The 24,856-nt window shown below is 41.3% G+C and overlaps 1 protein-coding gene across 2 annotated transcripts in view; it reads right to left on the bottom strand.

Moving 5' to 3' along the window:
* Window positions 1-24,856, bottom strand: part of LOC102159120 (uncharacterized) — a 654,277-nt gene that overhangs the window by 607,967 nt on the left and 21,454 nt on the right. Inside the window, exon 2 of one of the 2 annotated variants that reach the window (XR_014804455.1) lies at window positions 21,681-21,943. The exons of the other annotated variant lie outside the window; for it this stretch is intronic. The gene's annotated coding sequence lies outside the window, so the exon portion shown is untranslated. The remainder of the gene's footprint in view (window positions 1-21,680; window positions 21,944-24,856) is intronic. 2 annotated transcript variants of the gene reach the window in all.

Below are 24,856 nucleotides of genomic sequence, written 5' to 3'. Positions count from 1 at the left end.
ATTGGTTTGTGGAATATTTTTCTATAACATATGAAATTCTCATATAATGACATATGTTTCAGAGTTATTTGTTTATATATTGCAAAGTATTAATACATTTATATCATATATAAAAGGCTCTTAAGAAATAAACTTCCTCTAGAAACATGGACAAAGATCATTCATAAAAGGAAAAATAAAAGTTCTTATAAACATATGAAAAACATTCTTTATAAATAAAGAACTACAAAACTAAAATTATATATAAATTTCTTACTGAATCAGAAAAGATTTTCAAAACTATTTAATATTAGTTGAGACTGTTTTAAAATGCATGTTTCAAACACTGCTGTTGAAGTGTTTTTTTCTTTTTTTTTCTTGGCCACGTTCATAACATGTGGACATTTCTGCACCAGCCATTGAACCAAGGCCACAGCAGTGACCAAAGCTGCTACAGTGGTAACACCAGAGCCTTAACCCACTGTGCCACAAGAGATCTCCCTGGAGTTCTTTTTCCTAATATTTTCTTTTAATAATTTTCAAACCTTCAGAAAAAGTAATAGTGTAGTACAATGAACACTTGTATACTGCTAACCTATGCTCATTGTTAACATTTGCCAAATTTGCTTTCTCTTTCTCTCTCCATATATGCACATACATATATATGTTTATGTACACACATATATGTGTATATATATATGATATATGGAATTTTTTGCTGAATCATTTGAAAATTAATTGCAGATATCATGATACTGTTCAAAAGATTTTATTCTCTTGAGCCTCCTTTTTTACGGCATCCAGTGTAATCCTGGTTCTTATTTATGATTCATTAGAAAACTACTCACATAGCTACAAAGGAGACATATAAAATTAATTCTAGCTTCTGATATTAATAGAATACATGTATTTGAGAGCTTTTTCCCAGAATTTTTTTTTATACATATATGTACTAAACACTTTGTTATACCAAAATTGGTAAGAAGTGGACTTGCTCTCAAGAAGTTTGCTCTCATTAGTGCTTTTTAGGTCATGCCTAGAAATTTAGACTTTTCTTAGAAGGGAAAAGTCATTGAAGGTTTTTAGGACTTCAGGTCTAGTCTGATTTGTATTTCAGAAAGATAATTTTAAAAATAATTTCAAAGTTAAATTGAATGGGGGAAATACTATTAAGAAAAGCAGTTGGGAGTTCCATCGTCATTGTCGTAGCTCAGTGGTTAACAAGCCAACTAGGATCCAGGAGAAGGTGGGTTTGATTCCTGGCCTTGCTCAGTGGGTTAAGGATCCAGCATTGCTGTGAGCTGTGGTGTAGGTCGAAGACATGGCTTGGATCCCAACTTGTTGTGGCTGTGGTGTAGGCCAGCAGCTGCACCTCCGATTTGACCCCTAGCCTGGGAACCTCCATATGCCCCGGGTACAGCCCTAAAAAAAAAAAAAAAAAAGGCAGTTGGGAGACTTGCAATTGTACAGGAAGTTGAAATGAAAAGAGAAGTGGACAGATGCCAGAGAAATTAACATGAAAGAAGTAAGAGATTTAAGAGTAAAAGAAGGCTGCTGGACCCCATCTAGTTTTCTGGACTGGCTCCTGGTAACGGTGGTGTATCCATGACTAAAGAGGCAGGAATAAAATGTATGAGGACAGGGGTACAATCGTAAGTTTGTTTGTTGTACGTGAGGTGCTCGATTTAAGAGGCTTGCTCTGGAGATGTGGTTAAGAGTTATAGCACTAGATGAAAACAGATTTAGAAGACATCAGGGTAGAGTCAGAGTCTCACACCATGGGAGAAAATGAGATCTTCAAAGAACAGTGAGAAAAATAAGAAGAAAAGTAAGGCTGGATCTCTAGAAAACTATTTAAAAGTAAACAATGAAACAAAATAAGTAGAAAATTTAGAAAATAATTTGCATAATCTAGGGAAGGAGTGTCTTCCTAAAAACAAATGAAGACACCCAGAAATCACTAAGGAAAAGAGAGATGTACTTTATGCATTTAAACTTTTTTCATGACAAAAGATACCATTAAATAAATTTAAAAGGTAAACAATAAGCCTCTTTGGCATAAGGATTATTTGGAGCTGAAGACAACTGAGAAGAAAGAGATACCAGAAAAACCCTCTGCCCCCTCCTATTTGACTGAAAGCAGGACATACACTTGTAAAGGTGCCCCCTCCCCCTCGCCTCTCTACCAGGAAGGAGAGAAGTTCATCGCTGGAGACACTCTAGAACCTGACCATCCCAGAGACAGCACCAGAGAAATCCATTCGACAAACTTCACCAGCGAGCCTTTACCTTCCATTAGTTCTCCCATGTATTTGCCGTCCCACAATTTGCCACCCTAGAAACTCAAAGTCCTTTTTGTCTTGTCACTTCTGCAAAAAAATTTTTTTTTCTGTTTTTGGTTAAGATACTATGTAAGTGCCAAGTTCTTACCTCTCCTCGGAGTTACTCATCACTGAGTATTCCCATGTGTATGCACAACGCACATGTTAACATTTATCTGCTTTTCTCTTATTAACTTGTCTTTTGTCAGTTTAATTTATGGGGCCTCAGACAAGGACTCTAGGATAGAGGGAAAAGATTTTCCTTTCCTCTATCACATACTGTAATGCATGTGATAAAAAGCTCCTATTTTGCTCCTCGATAAGCAAACTACTTAACATCCCAAAGGAAAAATGGGCAAGTATATGTACAGTGTTACCAAAAAGAGAAACGCCAAAGACAATAACCTTATGCAAACATACACAGCCTAACACATAGTTGGGAAACGCTAATTAAAATAATGATGAGATTCCATTTCTTCCCCACCCATCAAACTGGCAAAAATTTAGATATGTTCAGTTTCGGTGAAGAGGTAAGGAAATGAAAATGCTCACTCAACACATGGGTGATGGGTTGTTAACCGCCACCTCATTATGGGAAACAAACCAACATATATTAAAATGAGAAACACGTGCTGGATCAATGTTCACATCATATTTGAGAGAAACAAAAGGACCCAAATTTTATGCATGTATATATAAGTACATAGGTATTTGTAATCATGTTTATTTATAACATGTATACGTAAGTATACTATAACATTCTAAAATACAATAATCACAAAAATTAGGTTGAATATCCAAAAAGAGGGAAATAATTGAATTAACCATGAGTCATTCATACTACAGAATATTCTGCTACTATAAAGACAATTGGTCAATCTATATTCGTTGACCAGAAGAGATGTCCAGATGAGTTAGTAAGTAAAAAAAAAGCAAGTTTCTAATTTGTGTGTCTACGTTGATTCCACCAACATACACACACAGCCTCTCCATATATGAGAACATGAATTTAGGTTTATTTCTAAAACATGAAGAAAAAGAAACGTGTGGAAACTCATACATCGAACTATCAATATGTGTTTTTCAGAGGAGGAAAAATGGATTGGACACAATAAGAGAAGATTATCAACTTCTCTTTATAAATCTTCCAATGGTTTCAAACATGCCTTATATTAGTAATATTTCAAATTCAGTTTAAAAATACAAGACTATAGCACAAAATGGTACCTCAAGAACTGTCAAGAAATTAACAGATAGCAGTGATTGAGTTTTTTCCTATATTCAACATTACATTTTATATATTACATTATATTTTACATTAAAAATATAAGTATAAAATATTTTTAAATTGGTCAAATAAAAGCACACGTCACATCTCAACCACTTAACGAAGAAATGACTTTCACATTTGTGGTCCTCATTTGCGCCTAAGTGGTCCCTGCCACCAGAGGATTCAGGCACGCCTGGACCTGCAGAGTCAGGCCGGCTGGGGTTGATGCACATGAGGAACCACGAGGCCTTCGAAGAAAACCTAAGTTAAGCAAGTGAGATCGGGACACATACTTGTAGTTGAAGAGGGCTGGGAGGAGTGTGAGGATTTGGAACAAGGCTTGAAGCCAGAGGTCAACATAACATGAACAACTAACGGTTTCTGACTCCCCTGAAAAGACAAGGTTGTATTATGTGGGGACCGCTGCAGGAGAGGTGACACGAAGGGGGAATCCCATCTAGTGGCACAAGGGCAGGAGTCTGACTTGATGGATGTGGCAGCATCTTGGTGACAATGGGAGCTTTGTCAGTGTCTACAGGGTCTGCACCCACAGTAGCAAGATTCGGAGAAGCAGGAGGATGTGCTCTGACAAGGGGCACTGGAGGCAGCAGGAAGGCTCCTCTATTTCCTGCTTTATTCACTTCCCACAGAATCCTTCTCTACGTCTCTATGGTCCTCTTAATTACCACTTTAAAATGGATAAGTGCTCTTTTATTGATATGATACATGTAGTTTCATTAAGCTCTTTTTCTGCTTTTTGACTTTTTTTCTAGTGTTACAGAAGTTCATACATAGAGCTTTGTTTTGATGTTCAATTATTTTCTTAGAATAAATTCCCAAGAGTACACTGATGGATTCAGAAGATTTGAACATTTGCATGTGTACAGTGATACCCCGCTTTGTTTTCTTGTTTTCCCAAAATGTTGACCCAGTTTAGCATGCCATTGGCGATGTCGGAGTTACCAAGCTTTTGTCACAAACGGCACAGCTAAGTGTGGTCTTTTACATTTAACAAATATTTATTGAGTGTCTACCAAGGCCAATCACTCTTCTGGGTACAGGAGAGCAGCAAACAAAACCCAAACCTCCCTGCCGGCACTGAGCTTAGATTTAGTAAAAGGAGGTTGGTTTGTTAGACACACAGTCATTTTCTCCAAGTGCTGTTTCAGCCTCATGTGCTTGTGAAGGAGATCATCGTTCTCTGTTTCCTTGCTGGTCGTCACTGCAGTTGTGGGGCGGCTTATTCGTGTCTTTTCCCATGTCTCGCATGAGCTATTCACGGGAAGGCCCAGGAGATGCCTTGAAGCTTCTATTTTCCTCCAAGTGCCCATGTGATCTCCCGAGTCCTGGGACTGTCCTTAGAAATCACTGCCCTGCCATCATCACATAAAGGAGATATTCACAGCAAAGAAAAATCCACCTGCCAGGGGATCCTGTCACTCCTGTGTGCAGACTCTTCCATTTTCCAATGGAACTCTGGGAAACACTATTTCACCACCTTCTCTGCCCACAGAAGCCTTGTCACTGAGGTGGATTTTCTGGGACTGCTCTCGCAATTCCTTCCAAATCCAGGCGGTATCCCCTCAGTTTTTCCTTTCTGCTGCCCTCTGGAAGAAAGGACCCTCCCAGAGATGAGATTTCTGGGTGACCACCTCCTGCCCTAGGACCACTCCAACTCTCCAGTCTCCAGAGTCTCGCCAGACCTCAGCAGCCACCAGCTCAGCCCCCTTCTCCCTGTTCACAGGTCACGTGCAGTGGGGACGCCCCAGGTGCATCCCCGTGACGCCGGCCCTGCTCCCCTAGCCGGAGGCGGGTCCTCTCCGCTCCTGCGGCCCCGCACGTGCAGCAGAACCAGCCCACTGCTCTCACTTCTCCTTTGAGGGTTTTCACCACAGATGGCCTGTTTGTCATGTCTGATATGATCCTTTCCCATCTGGTGACCTGAGTTATTTTGTTCTTGTTGTGGTCCATGTGTTTACAAGTCCTTCTGTAGCCAAATCTGTCAGTCTTTCCCTTTGTGATTTCTTCTGCCGCTTCATAGTCAATAATAATAATAATAATAATAATGGTTTCTTCAGACACCTGACAGGCGATAACTCCTATTTTCTGTTATGTTTTCTGTTAACCTATCATGTTAGCCATTCCAAATTTATTTTGATCATGAGGTAAGAAATTGGGGAATTACAGCATTTTTTTTTCAAAAAGTGTTAGCTAAGAAGGCTAAGTAATAAGTATTAAATAATTCTTTCCCTGTTCTTTCAAGATGTCTCATTATTTACTGTATTCGTCTATACAGCAGGCTTATTTCTGGACTGTGTACTCAGATGCGTATTTGGGGAGGATCAGCTCCATTCCCCCTCGCCAAGTGCTAAGTTAATGTCCTTCGCTGAGCACGGCGGGGTTCAGGGCACGGGCCCTGGGCTTTGAGACCCCTGGCTCGCCACATTATTAGGCATCCTGTGACCTTGGACAAGTTATTTACCTTCCCTTGGCCTCAGTTGCCTTATTTGTAAAGCGGGGATAGTAAGGATGTCTTTATTAGGAAAGGTATTCATTTTCAGTCTGTGTAAAACATTTAGAATAATGCCTGCCATTCCGTTACGTGCTCAAAAAATGATGTCTTAGGGAGTTCCCGTTGTGGCTCAGCAGCAACAAATGTGACTACTACCCATGAGGACTTGGCTTCGGTCCTTGGCCTCGCTCAGTGCATTACAGAACCAGTGCTGCTGTGAGCTGTGGGACAGGCTGCAGATGCGGCTCAGAGCCGGCGTTGCTGTGACTGTGGTGTAGGCTGGCAGCTACAGCTCCGATCCAACCCCTAGCCTGGGAACTTCCATATGCTGAAGGTGCAGTCCTAAAAAGCCAAAAAAAAAAAAAAAAGTCTATTTTTGCAGAAGGAAATTGTAATCACTGCTAGGTTTAAAAATTCTATTGAGTTTTTTTTTTGTTATTTATTTATTTATTTATTTTTAATCTTAGCTTTTTTTTTTTTTTAATTTTCCCACTGTACAGCAAGGGGGTCAGGTTATCCTTACATGTATACATTACAATTACAGTTTTTCCCCCACCCTTTCTTCTGTTGCAACATGAGTATCTAGACATAGTTCTCAATGCTATTCAGCAGGATCTCCTTGTAAATCTATTCTAAGTTGTGTCTGATAACCCCAAGCTCCCGATCCCTCCCACTCCCTCCCTCTCCCATCAGGCAACCACAAGTCTCTTCTCCAAGTCCATGATTTTCTTTTCTGAGGAGATGTTCATTTGTGCTGGATATTAGATTCCAGTTATAAGTGATATCATATGGTATTTGTCTTTGTCTTTCTGGCTCATTTCACTCAGGATGAGATTCTCTAGTTCCATCCATGTTGCTGCAAATGGCATTATGTCATTCTTTTTGATGGCTGAGTAGTATTCCATTGTGTATATATACCACCTCTTCCGAATCCAATCATCTGTCGATGGACATTTGGGTTGTTTCCATGTCCTGGCTATTGTGAATAGTGCTGCAATGAACATGCGGGTGCATGTGTCTCTTTTAAGTAGAGTTTTGTCCGGATAGATGCCCAAGAGTGGGATTGCAGGGTCATATGGAAGTTCTATGTATAGATTTCTAAGGTCTCTCCAAACTGTTCTCCATAGTGGCTGTACCAGCTTACATTCCCACCAGCAGTGCAGGAGGGTTCCCTTTTCTCCACAGCCCCTCCAGCACTTGCCATTTGTGGATTTATTAATGATGGCCATTCTGACTGGTGTGAGGTGGTATCTCATGGTAGTTTTGATTTGCATTTCTCTTATAATCAGCGATGTTGAGCATTTTTTCATGTGTTTGTTGGCCATCTGTATATCTTCTTTGGAGAAATGTCTATTCAGGTCTTTTGCCCATTTTTCCATTGATTGATTGGTTTTTTTGCTGTTGAGTTGTATAAGTTGCTTATATATTCTAGAGATTAAGCCCTTGTCAGTTGCATCATTTGAAACTGTTTTTTTGATGTAGGTTATGTCCAACCTTTAAGTTGACTGAAATACAAGTCTTTCTGATTTATCGTCCCCTCAAGGATAACAGTTCACCTCTCCCTAGGTCCTCTCTAAAATTATTCAGTAAAACTTGTCTACATTAAATAGGAGATACAACTCTCTTATAAGAATACTTATTCTTAAATAATTTAGATGTTATGTCATTATTATGACTTGAGATAAGGGGCTCATCGTGATTTGTATATATTCGTATTTAGCCCTCTGCTTTATTGATGCCTATGGTTTTTTTTTAGAGTTTCCATTTTAGTTTTTAAAAGTATGCAATACATTTAATTTTGTTTTTAAATATGAATGCTTCTGACTTTTTAAATATCTTCTTGCATTGGCTAGAACTTCCAAAACAATACTTAACATAGATGAGAAGAGTCATTTTTGGTTGGTTTTCTTTTTTGTTTTGTTTTGTTGTTGTTTTACTGATTTGAAAAGGGAAATGTCTAATAGGAGAAAAGAGACTTTGGAATAAAACCTGAAGGTCACTTTGTACTGATGGTGGCTCTTCCTAGCTTTGAATCCAGAACACATCCCACAGTCTCTCAGAATCACAGTTTCTTCATCAATAAGATGAGGATATGAACACTCATCTCCCATAATCACAGGAATAACTGAGAAACCGTATGTAAAATGCACTGGCTCTTAAGGCAGACAAAATACATTTCAATCCCACCTATTCTTTATATTCCACATATTTATCTATTAAGGAAATGTATGATTCTATAACTAAATTTCTAACGTTTCTATTATAAATGGGTATTCAAATGGATCGTTCTTAAACACACTGACTTTGTGATTAAAATACAACTTGAAAACTATCACACAAGGGAAAAAAGGCATCTTGAGTTTCATGTTCCCTGGCATGTTTTTGACTTATCTCTAGCCCCTAAAAATACTCTCGTTTCATAATATCTATGCAATAAATATTTGGTGAATATTCTGTTGAATGAATGAGCTCAGTTAGTTTTGAAAAATCCCTAAGATGTGTTTTCCAGATAACTCATAGGTAACAATTCACAGTTGAGTACCACTTTCTTTGTCAAATTCAGCAAAAAGAATTTGAAAACTTAATAAATACACAAATACACACATACATACATATCCATATGTACATACATATATATTTCTATATTTTATATGTTATTCAAAGCCAAAATTTTTCTAAGAGGAAAAGAGCTTTGCTTAATAGGGGAAAAATAAAAAGAGTTTTTAAAATATTGTTTTACTTTTATGTACTGGTACCTACAAATTTAGAATTTTTTAAATTTTAATTGAAAACATAAATTGAATTCATCAAACCACCAAAATTTTGCTAATCAGATACCACCTCCACAGAGGAATGATTAAATCAGTTCCTATGGTTACATTTAGTTTGCATTAGTTTTGCTCACTATAAACATCACACTTTTAACCTAGAGTTCTGTCATATCTGACATATTCTGACTAAAATATTTACTGTGTGGGGTACTTTTCTCTTGACGACCTGTATAAAAATTGGCAAACCTGTTAAGATCCAATGGTAAACAGTGAGAAAAAGACCGCAGAAAGGGAAAAAATAAAAAGCAAAAGAAGTGATATAGATTAATTTTTACTGTGTATATTTCCTTAATAATAATTAGGACACTGTACAGTATTTCGAAGAGTTATTTTTCCCTTCCAGCTGAACTGCCACTGCCGACTACCTTTAACTGAATACCAACCACATGCCCAGCAATTTCTGTGCATTTATTCTTTTAATTCTTACAGCGACACTGAAATGTACTTCTCACTTCATCTCCATTTTTTTTTTTTTTTTTTTTTTTTGGTCTTTTTGCCAATTTTAGGGCTGATCCCACGGCATATGGAGGTTCCCAGGCTAGGGGGCGAATCGGAGCTGTAGCCACCGGCCTACACCAGAGCCGCAGCAACTTGGAATCCGAGCTGCGTCTGCAACCTACACCACAGCTCACTGCAACGCCGGATCCTTAACCCACTGAGCAAGGCCGGGGATAGAACCCACAACCTCATGGTTCTCAGTCGGATTCATTAACCACTGAGCCATGATGGGAACTCCTTCACCTCCATTTTTAAGATGAAGAAACGGAGGCTCAAGGAGGTCACATTATTAGACTGAGGTCATAACAGCTGGTTCGTGTCAGTGGCAAAGAGAGGTGAAGCCAGATCTATATGCCTTCTGGCCCAAACTCACAATCCTGTGCTCTGCAGCCCTTTCAGGAGCAACTGCATCTGTGTGCAGGTTGAGCCCCTGTGTGGAAGCAAACTCAGTCACAGATCTGCCAGACATGGTCTAAGCTATTTTTCTTTCAATTCTCTCATAACATGGCATCGCATACACTTTAACAGATGTGAAATGTCCATACACTGTCATGTCAATGCAAATTCAAAATACTGGCTACGTCTCCGAGGGAAGAAGAGCAACTGGGCATTAGGCTAGAGGAGGAGCACACAGGGAGGTGCAAGTTGTTGATACTATTCTGGTACTCAAGTTGGGAGGTAGTTTCATGGGCCATCATTGTATTATTGTATTCTATTATGTCTCAAATTTTATATATAAAGGAGTTTAAACTATTAAAGTCAAAAAAATCCTCTCGGCATATTTCAAATGAATAATTCCTAGTCTCTCTACCCTGGCTCATTCTAGAGTGACCAAAAGTACATAACCTGTGCCAAGCTCCTGATTCTTTCCTCCTCATCACAGCATCCTGACCGGAAAGCCTGGGAGTTACCAGACCAGGTTTTTGGAAACTATTTGTGCTGGAAAAATAAAGCAAAATGTTTTCCTCTTAGGACTAGTCTTTCTTTCATCAAAACTTCAAGGTGAAAAGAAGGAAAGAATTAGAGAAAGAAACTTGCTTCACTGCAACCAATGCATAAGCACCGCACTGAAGAGCCAGGGCTGTGCGGATCCCTCTTGCGTTTCCCCGAAGCACCCAGCGCAAGGCCTTGCGTGGAGGGGGTGGGCAACTGAGGTTTGTGCATCAATGTATAAATGGAGGAGTCAAACTGCACCATTTTCACGGAGGACGTTAAATGTCACTCTTCTCGAAATGTGACCAGGCTGCTCAACCTACTGAAACTTTCATAATGAACCGCCTACCAACACAATCGTGTATGAATATCCCCTGTGTTCCCCAAATCCTTTGTGACCTATGGACACAATTGCCGAAAATGAGTCATGCTTCTACCACTGCTCCCACACAAGTGGTATTTTTAATACTCCAGCATTTCCTGAAGTCGCACTCTCAGGAAATGGTTTTTGCAATAATGGCCTCCCCCTCCCCCTGTTCCCTTCACCCCCATCCCCGAACCCCAGAATAGCTGAACAGGTGTTTACATACCAAGAATTACCCCAAACACGTCACAACCTGTCTTCTATTTCCTATCAAAGTCACAAGGATAACCTCTTGTCCTTTGGAGTTCAAAAGGAGTATTTGTGTTTTATTTACATCTAGAAACAGTTTATTCTTAAAACTGGCAGCAGCCTCCACCCACCAAGACTAAATCAGTATAACCCAGTGGTTAAGGTTACGGCTTCCAGGGTCCAACAGCCCTGGAGACTGAATTTTGACTCCACCGCTAACTGTGGTTCCAGGCAACTCATTTAGCCTTTGAGAGCCTCAATGTTCTCATTCGTAAAATGGAAATAACAGAAGAAACAATCCCTTGGAATGTTGTGAACATCAAATAATAAAACCTCTATAAACGGCTGACCCCTGGCCTGATAAACAGCACCTGTTCAATATTTGCTAATGGTTATTATTGCGTCAAGTCTGCCTGGAGCTCAGGCCTGGTCAGTCTCTCTTGGACACTGTTTACCACCATGTGGTCCCTGTGACTGCTGGGGATCTTTAGACGTCCAGATACTTTCAAAAGCTTCCCTGGCCCAACTCCTTTTTAGGAGCACTGCCTGGCCACCCTTTGTGAATCAGAAATGTCAGGGAGAGCGGGGGGCAGAAGGAAAGAAGGGATGGGTAGGAAGAGAGGGAGATGATAAAACCACCTGGTCTCACTCAGGTTCAAAGTCAACAGAGAAGCTGCATCATGAGCCTGGGAGGACTGGTATTTACTCAGTGAAGCTCCTTGGAACCATCATTACCAAAGTCTACGCTTCTCTGGAAATGAGTAGGTTTGTCTTACATTTCTTTTTAACAAGGGAAACCCAAAAGCAATGATGATGCTGAAAATGGCAATTTGGCTCTGGGAAACAGGCTCCCACTATTCTCATCAGACAATTTGATAAGATTCCCAAAGAACTTCTCCAGGCTCTCCAAACAGCACAGGACAGAGTAGCCGACTCTCAAGAGGACACCCTGGGTTTCAGCCAAGCTATGACTGCCCTGGAAGGTAAAATCCAACGGCTCAGACACAAGGGGGGAGAGTGGGATGCATACATCCCCAATCCACCATCCAGCCATGCAAACTCATGGAGGAGCACACACAAAGCTACTCCAGAAGAACTGCTTCTCAGGCACAGAAATGAAGAAAAAGATCCCACTGGCACTGCAGGGAAACCGCAGTAAGTCAGCACACTCTGGCCACAGCAACCAGCAATGGACTGGCTCAGGCTGAGCAAACCTTTCTGAGCACATGGCATAAGAGCAAACCCTCCAAGGCTCAGGCTCCGTGAGGGGAAAGGATCAACAACAAGAAAACATGAACCCATCTCCTAAATGGTATTTCACGGCCCATCAAAGGAGCAGCCCCTGCATAGAGGCTGGCGGAAGATACTCTGGCAATTCAGATATGTCGCCAGTTTAGGCGAGGGAACACTGTCCATGGGGTCTCTCTACTTATGAAGGCAGCACTTTGCATAACAGATGTTTCCTGCAGAGTCTTTACTTGGCATAATTCTTTCTGGACCCAATAATGAGAGTTACTCTCAGTCCTCACTGAAGGTCCTAATTATTAGGAAGATAAAGCAGCCAATACCTCTATAAATCAGCAAGTAGGATTAGCATGATGGACAAGGAGCCCTCCCTTTGCATCAGATCTCCTGCTCTGCATGTTATATCCACCATCTGGGCTTTAGTTTCTTTTATAAACTTTTTCTTTAAGGAGATATCCTGCAGGTTCTTTTGAATACTCCCAGCCCAATTTTTTTTTCTTTTATAATTCTTAGTTGAGAATTACACATGCAATAAAGTACCCAAAGAGATATAGTATTCCTACTTAGACATTTATACCTTTCAGGGAGTGGAAGATGGTGGTGGAGTGATGCTGATTCACTCTCTGTATCAGCATCAAAGGCCATTTTATAGACGTAAAATCTAGACAGTCAAAGGCACGGAGAACATGTCAGGCATAGCAGTGGGATGAGAGCTCCAAAGTCCTGACTCGTGATGTTTAGTTATCATGTTTACTCTCAGAGTATCCCACTGTGAGCCCATGGAACAGCTCTCCACGATGGGGACAAGAATCACAGACAAGAGTGGAAAGAAGCGGTAGTCTGCAAAGAGATTTTTTAGGTCACAAGCAAATGACTAAGAAAGATGAGTACTAGCTTGTCTGGGGAATTATAAATCCCAGGACCTTCAGGACCTGCCGTAATGTAGTAGCTGTTATTGACTGGGTGCTTATTGTGTGCCAAGCATCGCACAGAGAGTTTAACGTGGATTATCACATTGAATCATCAAAGAAACCCATGAGACGGACACTTTTATTAGCCAATTTTACTAATTTGAGGTCCAGGGAGATTAAACTAATTTCCCCAAGTTATAGTTCGAGAGTAGCAGAGCTGGGATTTGAACCAAGGCCCAGAGATTTCACCATACCATTACTCAGTTTCCCACAGCCACCTCCACCTAACTCTGCAACCAAGGCACCACCATGCCTTGAAAAAAATGCCCTGCCCCAGCCAGATGGCACTTCCCTTATGCCCCTGTTGATTGAGCCTTCAGTTTGGTCTGTCTGGTCTTAACCCTCCTCTCTACTGTGGAAATCCATCCTTCAAGCCCTAACTCAAACACCACTTTCTAGCAATTCCATTCCATACAGAAAATCCTCCTCTCGGAATCCATATAAAAGGTGTCATCCATTCCACTCATCAGGAATCTTCATTATTTAAAAATGTAAGTGTCATTCATGCATTCATTCCATGACATATACATGCAGTGTCCTTTCTCCTCAAATGTCTGTCAACAGGGAGAAGTTGAGAACTACATTTTTTTTTTTTTTGCTATCTTTCAAATTATTTATCAATGTACAAACTTTAAAGGTCAAATAATGTGGTTCTGTACAGTGGCCATGCAAATGATATGACATTAGAGCCACATCGTAGATTTGATGGCTAAATTGTCCTCCTCACTTATTTCCCAAGCATTTGACCCAGTCTTCCCCAGTATGAGTTCCCTTTTGAAAGATGTTTGCCCTCATATGACCATAACATTCTGTCTTCTCTTTTTCCACACTGAGATATTAGTAACTATGAATGTGTGAAGGGGCATATATATGCGTGTGAAAAACAAGTTTTGAAAAGGCAAAGACATAAGATGATAGCCCATTGCACCTGCATTAAGCAAGCACCCAGGGTGGTGTTACTTGGAGGCCAACCAGCAAACCTGCCTGGGAAGCGAGCCACTTTCTCAGGCTGCTGCTCAGCCTGGTGTGTTGACAACCTTGGGAGAGAAGACGTTAATTGGGGTCATAAAGTACTCTCTACCCCCATTCCCTCTGAGCTGCTTGCTTACAGTCTGAAATCGCTGAACAGGTTCTGCAGGGTTTTCTTGTCCATTTGCTCAGCTTGACTCAAAAGGGAAAGTCCCAAGTTCACCCAACTGTAAACAGTACCTCCCAAGGTCAAACTAGTGAGTCTGCACAGCGGTTAGGGGCAGTGAGGGTGGGAGGGCGGTTCTGGATGTAACAGATGAGAGAAACACATTGCCCGTGGAGTGTCCTGCATGCTGCACAGAGGGAAAAAGTGAAGAGCAAACAAATCAGGAAGAAGAGTGCTCACAGTGACTTCTTATAGTTTTCTGGGCAAATATGAAGGTGGATGTATTAAAAAATAATTAGACTTTTGACCTTTGCTTTATCCACTGTGGCTTTTTCTGTCATTATATAAATACTATTTGAAGTTACAAAGAGCACCAGCCCTTGGCTAGTAAAGCTAGATATTAGCAAAAGTTAGTTAAGGAAGTCAATGAACTAGCCAGGGTTAGGCTGTCTTGAGATAAATACATGAAACTGAGCTCCAAATGCATGGCTCTGATATATTCAATTCACTGACAGGTACTGGGCACTACTTTGTACCCTGCCCCTGGGGACAGAACACTGAACAAGTTCAAGCTCTAGTCTCCAGGAGCTTGCAGTAGGGACAGAGTAATAAACATGCACAAGGTCACCTAGACACAGTTAAGTCCAGACAAACACAGAAGGCAAGAATGAGAAGACCCTGATTTTTTTTTCTCTTAAATCGAACTAGAGTTGATTTATAATGATTTGTTAGTGAAAACCCTCTTTTCAATGCTTGAATTTTTAAAAACACTATTCACTGATTTTTTTTTAAGTCTAAATATTTGAACTTCAGGCATATTTTTGCCTTTTTCTAGCTATAAAATCTGAGTCAAATTACAACACCCATTGGACCTTTCGATTTCCCCATCTGTAAAACTAGAGTGTTGGTTTAGACCAGGGGTTAGCAAACGACAGCCTGAGGGCCAAATCCAACTCCAACCTGTTTTGTAAATAAAGTTAATTGGAACACACCCCATGCCTGTTCATTTACATATTGCCTAAGGCTGCTTCCATTCTAGTTAATGCAGTTGTGACACAAGGTTCACGAAGCCTAAAATATTTACTATCTAATCCTTTACAGGAAATGTTTGCTGACCTCTGGCATAAACCATCTCTAAGGCCTCTTGCAGAGGTTTACAAGATTTATGTGGACAGACGAAAGCACTCTGAACACTGAAGATAACCATACAAATGGAAGGAATTATCAAAAGGTGCTTGTTGGTTCCAGGAAGATAACAGTTGTGCTCCCTCATTCTCATCAACAGCAAATATTTAAGCCAATGAGTCTCTCTTCTGGATTCATATAAGAATCAATTAGAGATTTTTTTTTTTAAATGTCAATACCCAGGACTTAGTGTGTAAAGTTTCTAACTTAATTGGTATAGAGTGAGGACCTGGTATCAGCATTTTTTAAAAACTCTCCAGAAAAATTCTAAAATGCACTCAGGGTTAAAAAATGCTGATTTATTAAAGGCTTGAACACAATACTATGATTGACTTTGAGACTATAAGAAGTAATAGTTCTTTAAGTAATTTTAGATTGGGTTGTATGAGCTTGACATATAACACAGTTAATAAAACATACATAATAGTATTGCCGTGTTAAATAAGCTATTTTGGTAAGTGGTCCCCAAACTCAGATCTTCAGAGTTTTACAGGGCTGGCTGCATAGGAATTGTCCTAAGAACTTGTTAAATACATGGCTTTGGCAGCCCAGCCCCAGAGATTCTGATTTGATATATCTGGGAAGAGAGCCAAGCATATATATATATATATATATATATTTTTTTTTGGGGGGGGGTCTTTGTCTTTTTTTTTAGGACCACATCAGCGGCATATGGGTCTATTTGGAGATGCTGCTGCTGGCCTATGCCACAGCCACAGCAACATAGGATCCCAGTGGTGTCTTCAACCTACACCACAGCTCACAGCAATGCCGAATCCTTAACCCACTGAGCAAGGCCAGGGATTGAACCCGCAACCTCATGGTTCCTGGTTGGATTCGTTTCCGCTGTGCCACGAACTCTGCAAGCATCAATATTTTAAAAGCTACAGTGATGAGTCCATTGAGTAGCCAGGCTTGTGAATCACATCTAGACAAATTACTGGCATAGGGATTCAGAATTAGATAGAGAACTCTTAAAGATAAGTCCCTAAACTTTTTATCTTTGACTCTATAAAGTCTAGCCCAGCATCTAGAATTTAGTAGGTATTTGGCAAATGTTTAATAACTAGATCTTAATTTAGGGAGTGACCAGTGAGTGTTTTGGTGTACAGAAACACCGGATTTAGGGATTTAAGTTTGACCTTGAAAGAGATAACATGAGACTCATGTTCTATATGTTAAATGACCCTCAACTGAAACCTTCCCACCTATGCCTCACTCTACACTGACTACCACCCTGACAAAAACATGGTTACTGGGGGATCATCAAGCCACTGGGGCCCCCTCAGTCAGAATGAAGTTCACATGATTGCTTAAATCTTTTTTTCCAGGAAAAGCTCTTTTATAACAACTGCAGGGTTACTGCCCCATAAACTCACCTTCAGTGTGTTGACACCTGCAATGATTAGACAGGGCTGAGCAAAGTGCCTTTTTACAGTCTGTAGGGAAGAGTACCGAAACATAAATAACCACCGCATCTCATTACAAAGTCCTGTATATGCAAAACATACTGCTCCGAGGGCCACAATGAGACTAGCACTTGCCGTGCCCATTAACTTCAAAGGGAAATTGAAGCCAAATCTGGGGCCACATGCTCCCTGTACTTCTACTTAAGCAAGTCAGATGACGTCTATTTTCACATTAAGTTAATTTCTGAAACAGCCTACATGGTCATTTTTGCTCTGGACTCAGTAATTCCCCTAGGCGGCCACCCTCAAGCACACCTGTGAGATATTTTCCACCTACAATTTCTTGGGTTTCAGACCCCAAACATCTCCTTCTTAAAGAAAGATCCTTTGAAATGGCTGAGTGAGAGCCTCCCCCTCGCTCACGATGCGATGCATGTGTCTTGTGTGAGGGCAAATGGCTACTAAAGCGGCCAGAATAAAAACTAAGGTGGACATTGGAAGACTGAGATGATAGGCAAGGAAGCTGTAAAGGAGAGAGTTCTGAAGGCTTCACTGTCTCAATTATTTCTATTCTGTTGGCAAATTGCCCCACATCCATGACATGCAGCTCTAAACTTCAGTGGTTCGGGGCAGGAGGCTATACATAGCCTTCTGAGAAAGAGACACATTCAGAAATCTTACTGTGCCTACATGAGGCTTCTATGACAAAGTAGATCCCAAAGCTATGATTTATTTAGTGAGATGGTGTCCTCTGGTCACGATGCAATTTAGGCAGAGGTGTAGGGAATGGCTGGCAACATGGAGTGGGCTCAAGGGCCTGGGAAGACCCCTCTGTTCAAATATGTCCATACTGATAAGTTAGTGCAACCACCATAGAAAACAGTATGGAGGTTCCTCAAAAAACTAAAAATAGAGCGGCCATATGATTCCAGCAATCCCACTCCTAGGCATATACCCACACCAAAATATAATCCAAAAAGATACATGCAGCACTACTGACAATTAGCCAAGACATGGAAACAACCTAAATGTCCACTGACAGATAAATGGATAAAGAAGGTGTAGTACACATACACAAATGGAATACTACTCAGTCATAAAAAATGAAATAATGCATTCACAGTAACATGGATTCAAGTAGAGATTAGCATACTAAGTGAAGTAAGTCAGACAGAAAAAGATAAATACCATATGTATCACTTATATTTGTAATCTAAAATAAAACATGACCCAAATGAACCTTTAAGAAACAGACTCAGAGAGCAAAGTTGTAGTTGCCAATGGGTGGCGGGAGAGAAAGATGGAGTGGGAGTTTGGGGTTAGCAGATACAAATGCAGACTGGATAAAAAACAAGATCCTATTGTATAGCACAGGGAACTATATTTAATATTCTATGATAAAACATATTGGAAAATATTTTTAAAAAGAACACACAGGAGTTCCCGTCGTGGCGCAGTGGTTAACGAATCCAACTGGGAACCATGAGGTTGCGGGTTCGATCCCTGCCCTTGCTCAGTGGGTTGAAGATCCGGCGTTGCCATGAGCTGTGGTGTAGGTTGCAGACGCGGCTCGGATCCCGCGTTGCTGTGGCTCTGGTGTAGGCCGGTGGCTGCGGCTCCGATTCAACCCCTAGGCTGGGAGCCTCCATATGCCGCGGGAGCGGCCCAAGAAATAGCAACAATAACAACAACAACAACAACAACAAAAAGACAAAAAAATAAATAAATAAATAAAGTTCTTTAAAAAAAAAAAAAAAGAACATACATATATATATGTATCTGAACCACTCTGTTGTACAGCTGAAATTAAGACATTATAAGTCAACTGTACTTCAATAAAACAATTTAAAAATAAAATTAAGGAGTTCCCGTCGTGGCTCTGTGAAAATAAATCTGACTACTATCCATGAGGACGCAGGTTCGATCCCTGGCCTCGCTCAGTGAGTTAAGGTGTAGGTCACAGATGTGGCTCAGATCTGGCATTGCTGTTGCTGTGGCATAAGCCAATGGCTACAGCTCTGATTGGACCCCTAGACTGGAAACCTCCATATGCCATGGGTGTGGCATGTGCCACCCTAAAAAGACAAAAAAATACAATAAAATTAAATTAAAATCTTTTTAAAAATATGTCCTTACTGATTAAGTGTTAATTGGGACCCCATCATGAGAACCCAGTGCCTCCCTGTCACAGAGGCATGTACCACAGAGAAAGCACAGGCTGGAGGACTGAATGGGCAGAGAGTCACTTGGATGAAGGAAGTGGTCCACAGAGGGCCAGAAATGTCCCTCCAGCAAGTCGCAGTTCGGATGATAAAGACAATTAAAACAAGTGACCTCCTACATAAAATGAACTGATTTTTCTCCCTCTTTCCAGCAGGATCAGCATTGTTTGGCATGGAGCCAGGGGTGGACAGCTGGCTATATATTGACTACAAGGTCCATCAACTCTCAAAAGCAGAAACTGAAGCAGGAAACACCCAAGTCCTCAGGAGAAGGATGGGTGGGACAGAGATGCCAATTCCACTGGGAAAGATTAGAAGGGATTTTTATTTTTGGCCATTTTCCAAGTCTGAGCACATTACGTGATGTTCTCTGGACCGTGGAGAGAATTAAAATCATCATGCTCACTGAAGCTCCAGGACAGCAGGAAGGTGGGAAGTTGTGAAGCCCGAATCACAAAATGCCCCCTCCAGGTTATCAGGTGAGTGGGTGGTTATTCAGAAGCAAAGGCAAAAGGATTATAAGTGCCCATATAATTCTGATATGTATATGACAAAAGATTTTCAGATTATGAAAATTCTAAATAGCATTCTGTAGTGGGATCACGTCTCCATGGTTCAAATATATCCAGGAGAGCTGTTAACTCAGCAAAGTACTATAAAACTAATTACCTAGAGGGACACAAGAAACACTGCACAGACTATGGTGTAAGGTATACGTTAAACTCTGACCTCTCAAGGGATCTTCTTCTTTCAAATATTCTTGAGATAAATAATACTTTAAATTATTAACATTTTAGTATGTAGAGTCCTTCTAGTGACAGATTGGGCCCAGGATTGAGGTTTCATGCTTTAGCAGAAGTGAGATGAGATTCTAATAAAGGAAAGATATGGGAGAAGGCAAGATAAGCCCAGTCTAAGCAGAAGTTTTATGATGAATCTCACAGATATTTCTGGGCATCACCAACAATACAATGCACCAGGCATTTAGGAGGATATAATATGAAGAAAGATACCAATGTCACCCTCAACTAGCTCAAAATATAGTGGGAGAAATAGCATCAATAGAACTATGCAGTAAGACAAAGTCAGGTAAGTGTCATGGACTTGGCACAAGGGCCCACAGCATCGGCATCATCTAGGCTCTTCTTACAAATGTAGAGTCTCAGGCCCCACAGAGAACTTCCAGAATTATGACATGCAATTAGGAAAATTCCCTCCATGATTTGCGTGCACATCTGAGAAACACGGGACTCAAAAAACACCTAGAAAAGGTCTCTTGCCAGAGAAAAGGAGAGAATAAGGAAAGGATAAGCGAGAAGCAAAGAGGTGTGTATTTTCTTGGTGAGAAAAAGCAGCAGTGCCTCCAAGGTGCCAGGGTGACCACGGAGGGCAAGGTCTCCAGAGGGGAGTGGGTGTGGAGGAGAGAGTCTGTGGTAGAAGTGGGGACAGCAGGTGCAGGTGCTTTTCGTCCGCTGGAACAGGGGAGGATGAGCTTGGTTCTGCTATTTGAGGCCACCAGCAGAGGCGACTTTCAGTTTCCATTTGAGGCAGCCTGGGTAGGTCCATTCCAGATATGCCAAAATCACAAGGGTGGAGTGACTCATCTCCAAGCGGCTTCCTACCAAATTCCCCAATCTCCATTTGACACCTTCTCCTTAAGCCTCTGCCTCATGGCCCCCGCTATCCCCACCAAACTGCTCTGTCTCATTCTTCTCTGACTGAGATCGCCAGACGAAGGGTCCCTCAACTTCCCTCTTCTCTAGTATGCTGTTTCTCTCCATCTTTGCTCTCCTTGTTTGGAGAGAATGCCTCCTTCATTCCAAAACTAACTCTAACTACCCACGTGATCCCTCTCTTTCAGAAACTTGTTGTACCAACCACATTCGCTCTTGTTCATTTAATTTCTTCCTCACTGCTCCTTTAACTACTGACTCAAGTCTCCCATTTTCTGAGGATTTCTCATTCAATCTTGCTTATCTTTTCAGCCAACCTCCACCGCTTTGGAATTTTACATCCAGACTTCTTGGTTGGATCATCACTGATTTCCCCTCCTTGTGATCCACTCAAACCTCAGCCCCTGTTTTTTGGATTCCTGGCCTGTGTGTTTCGGCCCCTGCTATACCCTCCCTCCATTCCAGAATGCTCACACCTCTGCCTGGCAGTGTGCTATGCACCTGCCAGGTTTCCAGATGCTGCATCCCTCTCCCCGACCCTCACCTGGAGTGCAACCCTGTATCAATTTAAAGACTCACCCTGAGAGTTCCCTTCGTGGCTCAGTGGTTAACGAATCCGACTAAGAACCATGAGGTTGAGGGTTCGATCCCTGGTCTTGCTCAGTGGGTTGGGGATCTGGCGTTGCCGTGAGCTGTGGTGTAGGTTGCAGATGCAGCCCGGATCCCTCATTGCTGTGGCTCTGGCATAGGCCAGCGGCTACAGCTCCGATTTGACCCCTAGCCTGGGAACCTCCACATGCCACGGAAGTGGCCCAAGAAATGGCAAAAAGACAATAAATAAATAAATAAATAAAAATAAAAAATAAAAAAAATAAAAACTCACCCTGAATCAGGCAGACTAGACATCTCCTCTGAGATGTGGCATTTGCTGAGACCTGCTCCTGCTCCAGGTTCAAGCACATCTTGATTATAGGAACCATTTTGAATCTCATGTGTGGGCCCAGTTTGGCTCCAGCACTGGTTTCATTTTCACACATCGCATTTATTGAACATTTACTATGTTCCAGGCTCTGTGGCACTTCCTACACATGATGTCACTCACTCCTCCCCGTGTTTCTGTGCTGGCGAGCACCACAATTAGCAGACCTGTTACAGAGGGTTGGAGAAATTTGTCTGAAGTCACACAGCCAACAGATGGTGGAATCAAGACTCAAACCAGGTCTTCTGACTCTAGTAGCTATGCTTGATAAATAGCTATAACTTTTAACAAAAGGGACAGTGGGGGACATGTGAGTATGGGGGTGTGGGTGTGATGGGTTGATGGCCGAAAGCTTTCTGGGACCCTGCTACTCATGCTAGATTTTCTGGTCCTGATTAGCTGCTCCATGGCTGCCAGGAGCTGTTATTATCACTCACTCCTATGCCCTTGTCACTGGGCCTGTGGGGACCTGCCCTTCCTTCCTGCTCTTGGCCCTGTGATGTTGACAGCTGTACTGGGAAATCACATGCTGGCTGCTGCCACAATTACCAGACACAGACTGTAAGTGCCTCCCTGGACGTCCTGCCACCCTGTCTCATGCCGGCCCCTACACAGGTGCTCAGGCCACGGCTTTGCTCCATCTGTTTTACTTCTGTGTAAGTAACCCAGTTTTCTCTATGCCATCACTTCTCCATGGAGTCTTTTCTCTGGTTCTGCCTGACAGAATTCATTCTTCTTACCCTCTGTTACAGTCCTTTAACTCTTGACTTATGCTCTCTTTCTGGCTCTTTCCTTAGCCTACCTTAGATTAAGTTAATGCCTCACCAGTTTTGCTAAACTCCTTTTAATATTGAACTTTTTTCAAATTTAAATATTCATTGTACTGAATTAATCAGAACACACTTCTCAAAACACAGGTGGTATGAAAAAGCCCAAAGTTTGTTGAAGAAGGAGAAATGCGCCGAGAGAATAAAAACAATGATGATCAGAACAATAAAAATCAATAAGCAACATTTTCAATGTGTTTTGCAATCACCAAACACCAGACTCACTGCCTGGCCTCCAGTGTCTTGGAAGACGAGTTCTGTGACTCACTGTAAACCACACGATAGGACTCAACTCCCAGACTCTGGCTTCAAACTCTATCTTCTAAAAATGCCTTCTAAAGAAAAGATTTCTGTCTCATCAGTCAGCTCATCTGGCATTTGAAAACCTCAAGCAGAAATTCCCCAGGTCAGCATTATGCATTCTCCAAGACCAAGCTTCTTCAAACAGAAACCAAAAACAATGAAAACTAAATACCAATGGCTTCTGGCTTCTCTTCAGCGATAACAAGTCTTCATTCTTTTTCTCTGTTCCATGTGAAAAGTTATACCCCCAAAGGGGAGCTGTGGGCTTTCCAATGGTGGAGCAGAGATGGGGGCTTAGGGAACGAAACCTTCAGAAATAACCTTCTCCTTCCTCCCTCTACCCACATTGAGAACATATTCATTTCACTGAATTTAAAGTCAATGAGACCATAAAGGACCAGTTCTGTATTTTGTTTTCTTATGCTGCTGCTTCTAGAGCAAAACTAAATAAGTGACACATCAACTCTTTAAGGATCTTGTTTCCAACGAGAGAACCGAGGATACACGTTCTGAGGACATTGGTTTATTCAAGATGATGTGACAACTTTAGAAAAAAAAAATCCCCTTAATAAAAGAGGTTTATAGGCCAAATGGACTTCCCTTTCTGGTCTAAATGTCATGTTTGTGAAAGTGGTGTGGTATAAATAGCAAAGTGGGGAAACGAGAAATTATCCCTCCGCTGAATAAATCAGACTCTTAGCTGACCCTCCCTCACAAGGCTGGTGCTTTCTAAGCTCTCAGGTTTCCACTCAAACATCACCTCTCAGGAGTCACCTTCTAAAATCGCTCCTCCACTACTTTTTATCCCCTTACCCTCCTCTTTATTTGAGTAATAGTATTATCACTAGCTGGCATTTTATTTTTGTTTACTTGTTTATTATCTGTTTCCTTCTACTAGAAGATAAGCTCTTTATGTGAATGTGTCTCTGTTATTGCCGTTTTCCTGGAAACTGGCTTCCTAAATTCAACTCCCTAAATAAACATTTAGGACGCCACTTATAAATAAAACAATTCTGTTTTCTCTACACATGCTGGAGAAACTGTAGGATCTGGAGATACCATTAAAGATAAACAGGAGACCAAAGTTAGTTCATTGAGAAGGATTTTCCACTTCAGACACTACAAAGAGGGGTCTCCTCACTCAGAATTTTTCTGTTTTCTCAGCATCGCAAGCAAAACACAGTATTTGGGTAAGAAAAAAAAAAAAAAGTCCAATAAGTCTATGCCTTATCTCAGACATCAAAGAAAAGAAAGTGAAACAGAGAAACACTGGTTCCAGATTTGCTGGAAAGAGTCTTAAAAAGGTGCCTGAAACCCACTCTGCAGGTTCCTTTTAATGGTTCAATTTGGTTTTTAAAGCTTTTTCTCTTCAGTGCTGAGGAAGATTCATTTATTCATTCAACCAACAGCTCTGAAAGTCTAAGGGAATGCCCCCCAACCTTCTATCATTTTCTAGTTAATTACACTGTGTCAATTTCCTAGCAGGTACTTACCTCTTTGTAAAGTTATATATATTCTTTTCTTATTAAGGCTACATCTGTGGCCTATAGAAATTGCAAGGCCAGGGGTACAATCAGAGCTGCAGCTGAGACCGACGCCACAGCCATGGCAAAGTTGGATCCAAGCCATATCTGTGACCTACACCACAGCTTGCAGCAATGCCAGCTCCTGAACCTGCTGAGCGAGGCCAGGGCTCAAACTGACACCCTCACAGACGCTACATCAGGTTCTGAACCCACTTAGCCACATGGGAACTCCTAGGTAAAGTTTTGGTCTTAATGTTTTACATATTCATTGATTCTTCTGGGTAGAATATACGCTCCATGAGCTCAAGAGTCTTGTCTCTTCTCCACTGATGCTTCTCCAGAACCGAAGAGTTCAGTTTCCAACACACGGACATTTCGAAAGAGGGAGCCACTGAAGATGTGAAGCACTGAGGTTGCATGGGCT

This window comes from Sus scrofa, chromosome 5 (genome assembly GCF_054392235.1).
Source record: "Sus scrofa isolate SSC_HxYL_T2T_F1_AM1 chromosome 5, Sscrofa_HxYL_maternal_Yorkshire_Landrace_v2.0, whole genome shotgun sequence".
Taxonomy (NCBI): Eukaryota; Metazoa; Chordata; class Mammalia; order Artiodactyla; family Suidae; genus Sus; species Sus scrofa.
This window is presented reverse-complemented; position numbering and strand designations above follow the sequence as displayed.